Source organism: Cebus imitator, unplaced genomic scaffold (genome assembly GCF_001604975.1).
Source record: "Cebus imitator isolate Cc_AM_T3 unplaced genomic scaffold, Cebus_imitator-1.0 Scaffold319, whole genome shotgun sequence".
In the NCBI taxonomy this organism is placed as follows: Eukaryota; Metazoa; Chordata; class Mammalia; order Primates; family Cebidae; genus Cebus; species Cebus imitator.
The window spans coordinates 84425-95312 of record NW_016107634.1 but is presented as its reverse complement, the minus strand read 5'-3'; the positions used below and the strand labels follow the sequence as shown (position 1 = coordinate 95312).

General features: G+C 45.2%; 1 protein-coding gene and 1 pseudogene across 4 annotated transcripts in view; one reads left to right on the top strand and one right to left on the bottom strand.

Annotated features, from left to right (window-relative positions):
- Nucleotides 1–10418, bottom strand: part of SVOPL (SVOP like) — a 109608-nt gene extending 99190 nt beyond the window's left edge. For 2 of the 4 annotated variants that reach the window (XM_017504288.2, XM_017504286.2), the window contains exon 1: nt 10240–10386. The gene's annotated coding sequence lies outside the window, so the exon portion shown is untranslated. Of the gene's footprint in view, nt 1–10239 lie in introns of all 4 variants that reach the window. The other 2 variants (XM_017504284.2, XM_017504287.2) reach the window with 2 other exon arrangements.
- On the top strand, nt 2668–3582 carry LOC108286444 (annotated as a pseudogene).
- Nucleotides 10419–10888: the final 470 nt, after the last annotated feature.

Below are 10888 nucleotides of genomic sequence, written 5' to 3'. Positions count from 1 at the left end.
AAAAAAAAAAAAAAAAAGGAATTGAACCTGAATCAAATCAAGAATCTAGCTCTAGCTAGCACTTTACATGGGAAATGAAAAAGCATGTTGAATAACACCATGTGGATGCAACAAGGAAAATGCAGAACGTGGGAAGCTGTGTAAGATAAATGACCTGGTTTCTTCATTACATACATGGCAAGGAAAAAAGAGGAAAGGGGAACGTGTGGACTAAAATCAAAGAGACGCAGCAAACCAAAAGTGGAGTGTATGGATGTTCATTCAAACAAATCAACGATTAAAAATTTTAAAATAAAACAACAGTGTGTGGCTGGGTGCAGTGGCTCATGTCTGTAATCCCAGCACTTTGGAAGGCCAAGGCTGGCAGATCACAAGGGCAGGAGTTCCAGACCATCCTGGCCAACACGGTGGAACCCCATCTCTACTAAAAATACAAATTTAGCCGCGTGTCGTGGCGCATGCCCGTAATCCCAACTATGTGGGAGGCTGAGGCAGGAGAATCACTTGAACCCAGGAGGTGAAGGTTGCAGTGAGCCAAGATCATGCCACTGCACTTCAGCCTAGGTGACAGAGTAGGACTCTGTCTCAGCAGGGGTGGGGAGAGAGGGGTGGCAAACAAACTCCTAGCTGGACGAGGTGGCTCACACCTGTAATCCCAGCACATTGGGAAGCTGAGGAGGGCAGATCACCTGAGGTCAGGAGTTCAAGACCAGCCTGGCCAACATGATGAAACCCCACCTCTACTAAAAATACAAAAACTAGCAGGACATGATGGTGGGTGCCTGTAATCCCTGCTACTCAAAGGCTGAGATGGGAGAATTGTGTCACTGCACTGCAGCCTGGGCAACAAAGCAAGGCTCCATCTCCAAAAAAAAAAAAAAAACTCCTGCAACTTGAGCAAAAACCCAAAAAGCTCAAATGATGGGCAAAGGACCTGAGTAGACAGTTTTCAAGTGACGACATCCAAATGGCCAATAGCCAGTACAAGTGGCCAGGGAAAAGGTGCGGGATATCACTAATCCTCAGAACAATGCCGATGAACACCACAGTTAGACATTACCTTGTACTTGTTAGGATGCTGATTATCAAAAGACCAAGAGAGATAACAAGCGTCGTGGGAATGTGGACAAAAAGGAACCCTTGTGCACTGTTGGTGGGAATGTAAATTGGTGCAGCCACCATGGAAAACAGCATGGAACTATCCTCAAAAAATTAAAATGGAACCACCAATATGATCCAACAGCCCCACTTCTGGATATATCCAAATGGAGTTGAAATCCGCTATCTGGAAGAAATATCTGCACTCACGTTCACTGTAGCGTTATTCACAATACCCAAACTTTAAAGCAACCCAAATGTCCGTTAACAGATGTGTGGGAAAAGGAAATTGGGTACCTGCATACAATGACATTTTTTGAGACAGAGTTTCGCTCTTGTTGCCCAGGCTGGAGTGCAGTGGTGCGATCTCGGCTCACCGCAACCTCTGCCTCCTGGGTTTAAATGATTCTCCAGCCTCAGCCTCCCAAGTAGCTGGGATTACAGGTGTGTGCCTCCCTGCCCAGATGGGGTTCCTCCATGTTGGTCAGGCTGGTCTCAAACTCCTGACCTCAGGTGATCCACCCACCTCAGCCTCCCAAAGTGTTGGGATTACAGGCATGAGTCACCACGCCTGTCCACAATGGAATATTATTCAGCTGTAAAAAAGAGGGAGTTCCTGGCCAGATGCAGTGGCTCACGCCTGTAATCCCAGCACTTTAGGAGGCTGAGGCGGCCAGATCACAAGGTCAAGAGTTTGAGACCAGCCTGGCCAGTATGGTGAAACTCTGACTTTGCCAAAAATACAAAAATTAGCTGGGCATGGTGGTGGGCACCTATAGTCCCAGCTACTTGGGAGGCTGAGGCAGGAGAATCACTTGAACCTGGAAGGCAGAGGTTGCAGTGAACTGAGATCGTGACACTGCACTCCAGCCGGAGCGACTGAGCGAGACTCCGTCTCAAAACAAACAAACAAACAAAAACAGGGAGTTCCTGCCATCTGCAACACGGTAGATGAACCTGGAGGATGTGATAAAGTTAAAGAGCCAGGCACGGAGGAATGAATACTATCATTTACATGATGAATCTAAACTAGCCAAAGTCACAGAAGCAGAGATTGGAATGGTGAATGCCATTCTGAGGTGCTGAGGGGAAGGGGAAATAGGGACGTATTGGCTGGTCTCCAACTCATGACCTCAGGTGATCCATCCACCTCGGCCTCCCAAAGTGCTGGGATTACAGGTGTGAGCCACTGTGCCCAGCCTTCTTTCCTTTTTAAAAACTTTTTAACAGCACTTAAAAGTTTGTTTGTTTTTGAGACAGGGTGTCACTCTGTCCCTGAGATCTGGCACAATCTCAGTTCACTGCAACCTCTGCCTCCGGGTCTCAAACAATTCTCCTGCCTCAGCCTCCTGAGTAGCTGGGATTACAGGCGCCCACCACCATGCCCAGCTAATTGTATACTTTTATTAGAGATGGGGGTTTCACTATGTTGGTCAGGCTGGTTTTGAATGCCTGACCTCAGGCAATCCACCTGCATTGGCCTCCTAAAGTGCTGGGATTACAGGCATAAGCCTCTACGTCTGGCTGGATCCCTAAAATTAAAAAGGTAGGCAGTATGATTCTCATACTTTAGAATTTTTTTTTTAAAGGCAGTAGCAAGTGTTAGTGAAGATGTGGGGACATCAGAACCCTGTGTGTTGCTTGTGGGAATTTAAAATCATGCAGCCTCTGTAGAAAACAGTTTGTCAGTTCTTCAAAAGGTAAACATAGAGTTACCGTATGTCCTGAGCCTCTCCTAAATAAAACCTCAGGAGAATTGAGAACATAATCTAATGAGTTGAATTTTGCACCCTTCAAAATGGGCAAGGGTGTAGAAGACCTAACCCCTAGGACCTCGGAATGTGACTTGATTTGGAATTAGGATCATTGCCAATGTAATTTGTTAAGCTGAAGTCAGATCTTCTTTCTGTAAGCAGCCCCAGATAATCTGTGAAAATGGTTCACTATTCAGTTGACCCGGAGAACCCCATAAAATCATGCAAATCAAGAGATTTAAATCACGGTGTTCACTTTAAGAACACTCATGACACTTCCCAGGCCATCAAGGGTATGCAGATACGAAAAGCCACGAAGTATCTGAAAGATGTCACTTTACAGAAACAGTGCGTACCCTTCCATCGTTACAATGGCGGAGTTGGCAGGTGTGCCTGGGCCAGGCAGTGGGGCTGGACACAAGCTCGGTGTTCCAGAAAGAGTACTGAATTTTTGCTGCACATGCTTAAAAACGCAGAGAGCAATGCAGAACTTAAGATGTAGACTCTCCGGTCATTGAGCAGATCCACGTGAACAGAGCGCCTAAGACGCGCCGCTGGACCTGCACGGCTCATGGTCGGATTAACCCACACATGAGCGCTCGCCCTGCCACACTGAGATGATCCTTACTGAAAAGGAATGCATTGTTCCTAAACCAGAAGAGGAGGTACCCAGAAGGAAACGATATCCCAGAAGAAACTGAAGAAACAAAAACTTATGGCACAAGAATAAATTCAGCATTAAAAAAAATAAAATTAAAAGAAAAAAAAAAAAAAAAAAAAAGATGAAGTCATACTGGAGTGGAGTGGGAGTCTCATCCATTGTAACCAACGGCCTCATAAAATGGGGGAAATTTGGAAAGAGACAGCACACAGGGAGAATGGCCTGGGAATATGAAGGCAGAGATGGGGGTGATGCATCCACAAGCCAAGGAACCCCAAGGGGTGCCAGCAACCACCAGCAGCGAGGGGAGAGGCATGGGTCAGATTCTCCCTCTCAGCCTCAGAAAGAACGCACCCTGTTGACACCTTGGTCTCAGATGTCTAGCCTCCAGAATCGTGAAATGATCAATTTCCCTTGTTTAAGCTGCTCAGTGTATGGTACTTTGTCATGGCAGCTCCGGGGAATTAATACACATGTCCCTGCAAACACTCACATAAATAGTCAAAGAGCCGTCATTTATCATAGCCAAAAGTGGGAATGGTCCAAATGTCCATCATCTGACGAATGGGTAAATGAGATGTGGTCCATCCATACAATGGAATATCATTCAGCAATAAGAAGGAATGGAGGTCTGATACCTGCTACAACATGAATGAATCTCAAAAGCATGCTAAGCAAAAGAAGTCAGACACAAAGACCATATATTTTGTGATTCCATTTATATAAAATATCCATTTATATGAAAATTCGCAGAGGCAGAAATAGAGGAGTCGTTGCCAGGTGCTGGGGGAGGAGGAGAATAGGGAGTGACTGATAACAGGTGTGGGGTTTCTTTGGCAGGTGATGAAATGTTCTGGAATTATACAGTGGTGATGGTTGCACAACCTTGTGAACATACTAAAGATCACTGAATTGTACCTTTTCTTTTTTCTGTTTTTTTCTTTTTTTTTTTTTTTTTTAACGGGACAGAGTCTCGCTCTGTTGACCAGGCTGGAGTGCAGTGGCACAATCTCAGCTCACTGCAACCTCTGCCTCGCAAGTTCAAAGCATTCTCCTGCCTCAGCCTCCCAAGTAGCTGGGACTACAGACGTGTACCACCATGCCCAACTAATTTTTTTGTATTTTTAGTAGAGACAGGGTTTCACCATGTGGGTCAGGCTAGCCTCGAACTGCTAACCTCAAAAAATCTGCCTGTCTTGGCCTCCCAAAGTGCTGGTCTTCCAGACATGAGCCACTGCACCCAACCTGAATTGTACCCTTGAAAATGGTGACTTTGATATATGTGGATTATGTCAATTATATGTTTATTCCTTTCTTAAAAACAGAAAAATAAAATAGTAATGCAAGTCACAGCAGCAGACTTAAAAACCAAACGGAATCTGGCTATTTATAGTATCTGGGAATAAAACGATTCGGTTTGATGGGAAAATAATATTTTTAAACCCCAGTGAGTTCATTTTAAGTTCAGTTACAAGTAAAATGCTTAACAATGAGTTCAGTCTTCAGTCAACATTAAATCTCTTCTATCAGTCATGTTTTATGATGTCTCATAACAATCTAAACATATTTTACAATTTTAACAATCTTAAAGCTTACATTTTAGAGGGGCAATAAAACAATTTCCATCAAGTCTCATTTTTCTATATAGAACAGCAAGAAACCTGGAAATCTTCCACTTACTACCGACCACAGCAAGTTTGTATTTATTTTTATTTTATTTTATTTTATTTTTGAGACAGAGTCTCGCTCTGTCAGCCAGGCTGGAGTGCAACGGTGTGATCTCGGCTCACTACAACCTCCCTCTCCCAGGTTCCCGTGATTCTCCTGCCTCCGCCTCCTGAGTAGCTGGGATTACAGGAGTGCACCACCACACCTGGCTAATTTTTATGTTTTTAGTAGAGACAAGGTTTCATCATATTGGCTAAGCTGGTCTCGAACTCCTAACCTCAAGTGATTCACCACTTCAGCCTCCCAAAGTACTGGGATTATAGGTGTGAGCCACCACACTTAGCCCTTTTACAAATTTTTTTAACAAATAGAGACAGGGGTTCACTATGTTGCCCAGGCTGGTCTTCACTTCCCGAGATCAAGCGATCCTTCCACCTCGGCCTTCCAAAGTGCTTATAGGCATGAGCCACTGCACCAGGCCCAGAATAAATTTTAATGTGGTATAAGCATGCATTTTAAACTACTTAGGTGGCTCCATGGCTCATAGACATCCTACATATTTCCTTTCTCTTATCAATAAAGAGAGGTGATTTATCACATAGAGCCTGGCCAAAGTTGTTACAGTCCAAAATATTTGCTTCACAGTTGCTCTTGAATTAAGCCTGATCCTATAAAGGCAGGTTCATGTTTGTTATTTCATTTTCACTTTTATTTATTTATTGTTTGTTCGTCCATTTGTTTTGCAACAGCATCTCACTCTGTCACTCAGGCTGGAGTGCAGTGATGTGATCTCGGCTCACTGCAACCTCTGCGTCTCAGGTTCAGGAGATTCTCCTGCCTCAGCCTACTGAGCAGCTGGGACTACAGGCACGCACCACCACACTTGGCTAATTTTTGTATTTTTAGTAGAGATGAGGTTTCATCATGTTGGCCAGGCTGGTCTTAAACTCCTGACCTGGTGATCTGCTCACCTCAGTCTCCCAAAGTGCTGAGATTACAGGCATGAGCCGTCACACCCAGCCAAGTCTCACCATGTTGACCAGGCTGGTCTTAAACTCCTGGGCTCAGGAGTTTAAGTTCCTGCCACAGTCTCCCAAAGTGCTGGGACTTAGAGATGTGAGCCAGCATGCCCAGCCAAGGCCTGTGTTTTTGTACCACATGCCCCCACCTGCTCTCCATCACTGGCCACGACCTATTGGGTCAGGGATAGGCACTTGACCTGGAGACAATCAAACGACTGACTGGTCAGAAGTCCACAGGGTAGCCTAGCACAACAGGCTCTCTCTGATGGTGGTGATGGGCGCACAATATTGTGAATGTGCTACATGCCACTGAATTGTTCACTTTAAAATTGTAACAGGCTGGGCGTGGTGGTGCATGCCTATGTTCTCGGCACTTTGGGATACCAAGGTGGGAGAACTGCTTGAGGTCAGGAGTTTGAGACCAGCCTGGGTAACAGAGCGAGACCCCAACTCTACAATAATAATAATAATAAACAATAAAAAATTGTTACAATGGTAAATTTGAAGTTATGTGTATTTTACCATAATTTTTAAAAATTAAAAGAACAAGACAAAAATTGCCAAAAAATACAGGTACCCAGTAAATGTTGTAGCAGATATAAACCATAAATTATATGACAAAAATATTAAGATTTTAATAGCCAGTCTGGGCAATATAGTGAGACCTGGTCTCTACAGAAAAGTTCTTTATAAAGTTAGCCCTGTGTGGTGGCCCATGTCTGTGGCACAGCTCCTTGTGAGGCTGAGGTGGGAGAATCAAATGAGCCTGACAGATGGGGGCTGCAGTGAACCATGATCATGCCACCCACTACACTCCAGCCTGGGCAAGAGAGGCAGATCCTATCTTTAAAAAAAAGAAGTAGAAGAAGAGAAGAATAAGAGGAAGGAGAAGGAAGAGAGGGAGGGAGGGAAGGAGGGAAGGAAGGAAGAAAGTCAGTAGTCATGGTGAGGTCGAGATGAAACTCGCTCCATTTTCTCTGTCTGCATTTCCTCATCTGGAAATAAAAATTCTACCTGCTGGTGGGAGAAATTGCTACTGCCCACCCGACATCGGGGCTTCCCTTGTACTTTGCTGGTGGCAGTGGCCATTGAGATGCAGGGGAAGGTTGTCGGGGCTTCAGGAAAATCCCTCTTCTGCCCCTCGCCTCTTCCTCACACCCCCTCACTAGGCTAGAGGCTGGGTGGCGGCCCTCTGGTTGGCATATCAGGTCATGATGCAAATGGAAAGATGGAAACTTGGTACTAAATCTGGCCAGCATAAGACAGAAACAGCCTGGAAACTGACGGCCAGGAGATCTCCCGCAGCCTTGGACTGCTCACCTCCAGATACCATGAGCGAAGGAAGGAAATACACCTCTTAGGTCTAAGCCACTGTGATTTCTGGTCTCCATTACTTGCAGTTTTGTGCAATTCTCAACTGATAAACTTTCTCTTAAGTGTATGATGACAATGAAACAAGATGATGTTAATAAAATATGTCAATGTGCCATTGCATCAAAAGTCCTTAAGGTAGTATTGTCTCTTGTCTCTGAGCAAAGCAATCAAACACTTTTTACAACTTCGCCATAATCACAAATCATTTATTCAGGGAATGTTTTAAAATATCTACGGGCCGGGTGCCGTGGCTCACACCTGTAATCCCAACACTTTGGGAGGCCCAGGAGGGGGGATCACCTAAGGTCAGGAGTTTGAGACCAGCCTGGCCAACATGGTGAAACCCCTTCTCCACTAAAAATACCAAAAATTAGCTGGGTATGGTGTCATGCACCTGTAGTCCCAGCTACTCAGGAGGCTGAGGCAGGAGAATCGCTTGAACCTGGGAGATGAAGGTTGCAGTGAGCTGAGATCGCGCCATTGCACTCTAGCCTGGGCAACAAGAGCAAAACTCCACCTCAAAAAATAAAAACATAATAAAGTATCTACAGAGTTATCAAATATATATGTCTCCCAAAGGCATTTATTGCTAATGTTCTGCTAATATTAGAACACACTGAGATCAAATTCAAAATTACTCAAAAGTGGGAGAAAAAGTCACTTGTTTTCTAAACTAGGTTGATTTTATTTCCCGGGTGAACTTGAGTAGTGTTGGGAAATTGTGATCTCAGTGTGCTCATTTCCTACACGAAAATAAGACCTCAAAACATCTCCAAAGTAGTCACTTGATCTTACTTATGAGAGGCACAACAAAATGGATACTTTTTACTCCAAATTCTCCTGTGTTCTACATTACAAAATCAATATATTTTGGAGGAAGAAGATTTCAATCTTCAGTTCTCCCAAAGGCACTGTTGGTGCAGGGGGTGGGGTGAGGTGCGGCTCACTCCGAGTAAGCCTGGCCCTCGCCCTGCCATGGAACAGCGTTCAGTGCCTGTCAATTGACACCAGTCTTCCCAATGCATAGCCCTTGAAGATGGTCAAGGCTGGGTGGGTTCCCAAGGTCAGGGGAATTTGCCAAGGCAGGAAAGAAACAAACATGTAAGTTTACCTGCAACACAGAAAGTCCTCATTCCCGCCCCATTAGAATAGGATATAATTCCTTTTTTTATTGTTCTTGTTTTTTTGAGACAGAGTTTCGCTCTTGTTGCCCGGTTTGGAGTGCACTGGTGTGATCTTGGCTCACCACAACCTCTGCCTCCCGGGTTCAAGCGATTCTCCTGCCTCAGCCTCCCGAATAGCTGGGATTACAGGCATGCGCCACCATGCCCGGCTAATTTTGTATTTTTAGTAGAGACGGGGTTTCTCCATGTTGGTCAGGTGGGTCTGGAACTCCCAACCTCAGGTGATCTGCCCACCTCAGCCTCCCAAAGTGCTGGATTATAGGCATGAGCCACCACGCCATGCCAGGATATATTTTCAACAGGATTCCTTTGGTAAAGCATGTTGCGGGGCTCAGGGGTGTTGGTAGGAAATTATCAGGATTGTAGCATTCACATCTGTACCTTGTAAGGGGCTTACTCTCCAAGTCATTAAGAAGACACTCAAACACAAACTCGAAGTTAGTTAGCATATGTACAAATTGTATTTTCTTAGTAGTTTCTAGAGTTTCAGCCAAAAGCTTCATAAAGAAAGAAGAGAACAAAGAGTTTGAGAAATGGAGATGAGGAACATTATTGAGAGACAGAGCTTGCGATTTTTTTTTTGGAGACAGAGTTTCACTCTTGTTGCCCAAGCTGAAGTACAGTGGCGCGATCTCGGCTCACCACAACCTCCGCCTCCCAGATTCAAGCAATTCTCCTGCCTCAGCCTCCCGAGTAGCTGGGATCACAGGCGTGCGCCACCACGCCCAGCTAATTTTGTATTTTTAGTAGAGATGAGGTTTTTCCATGTTGGTCAGGCTGGTCTCAAACTCCTGACCTCAAGTGATCTGCCTGCCTCGGCCTCCTAAAGTGCTGGGATTACAGGTGTGAGCCACCGCGCCCAGCCAAGCTTCAGATTTTAACTCAGAAATGAAACACTGGAAAGGCTGAATTGACATCCTCTGTTCTTTGGTTCCCTATGTCATTCTAAATCCCTTCTAACCCAGTAAGAGGATGGATGGATGGATGGATGGATGGACGAGCAGACAGATGGACAGATGGATGGCAGATGGATGATCAGTTAGACCAACTCAAGAAAATAGGGAATAAGATGGAAAAGAATGCATCCCTCACCATCATTTCCTAAAAAGCTACAAGGGGAAAGTAATCCATGACCTACCTTCACAAAACCTGGCAAGAAACTGATAAATTGGGAATTGACCCTGAAGCTCAAGGCTCAGATGGAGTTCAAGCTTCATTAAAACAAATTCTGAAGGACAGGTTGACATTTTATTCTATTGTATTTTGTTATACTGATTTTTTTAAAGCTCAAATAATTGGGCCACAGATCTTTTTTAAACTGAATTTTGTGTGTGGTGTGTGAGGTAATTTGTTTTGCAATATCAAATGAAATTTTCATGCTCTATTTGCCTTCAGCCACAAACTGTCAGCTCCCACCCCCGCCCTCTACAGCAGCAGGAAAAGTCAGCCCAGATCTACATTGCCCACAAGTTTCTCACCTCTGTATGCTCCTTGGACGGCCTTCCAATTGCAGGCTCTTTTGCTCCCCTCACCATGGGCAAGTCTTAGGTGGAAGCTGGAGCACCGATGGCTTCTGGGGGTGTCCAGACTTGCGATCCCAAGACACCCGGCCCCCTGCTCTTATCCTCTCCTTTCAGGTCAGGTCTCAGATCCGGATTCTTTAAGGGCCAACTTTGCATTCTGGGCTAGTGAATGACAACTAGGGCACACCCTCTTCTCAACAGCCTGCACCTGATCCCCTTTTAAAGGGGAAATTACATTTCTCGTTAAGACTGAAAGAGGCTGCTGAACCTTGGAGAAGATTACTATGTTGTTCTCAGGACAGCTGGAGGAATTTCTGAAAGAGTAGGTATAGGTAAGGGGCAGAGGGAAGCTTTGCTCTTGTAAACATTTGCTCACAGCCATTGTTTAGAATTAGGGGGCAGGTTCATGCCCATCCTGTCAGCCACATCCTGCAGGGTGGCAGGCATGCTGTAGCCCCTGGTATAGGCCATGGTGCCCACCACCCTGGAGCTGTCTGTGCTGTACATGCAGCTGCCTTTGCTATGCCAGGAGTCACTGAGGGCCAGGTGTGAGCCGGTCTTGGGTCAACTCTGTGGGCCTCAATGTCCCTGCTTCTGTTCATTA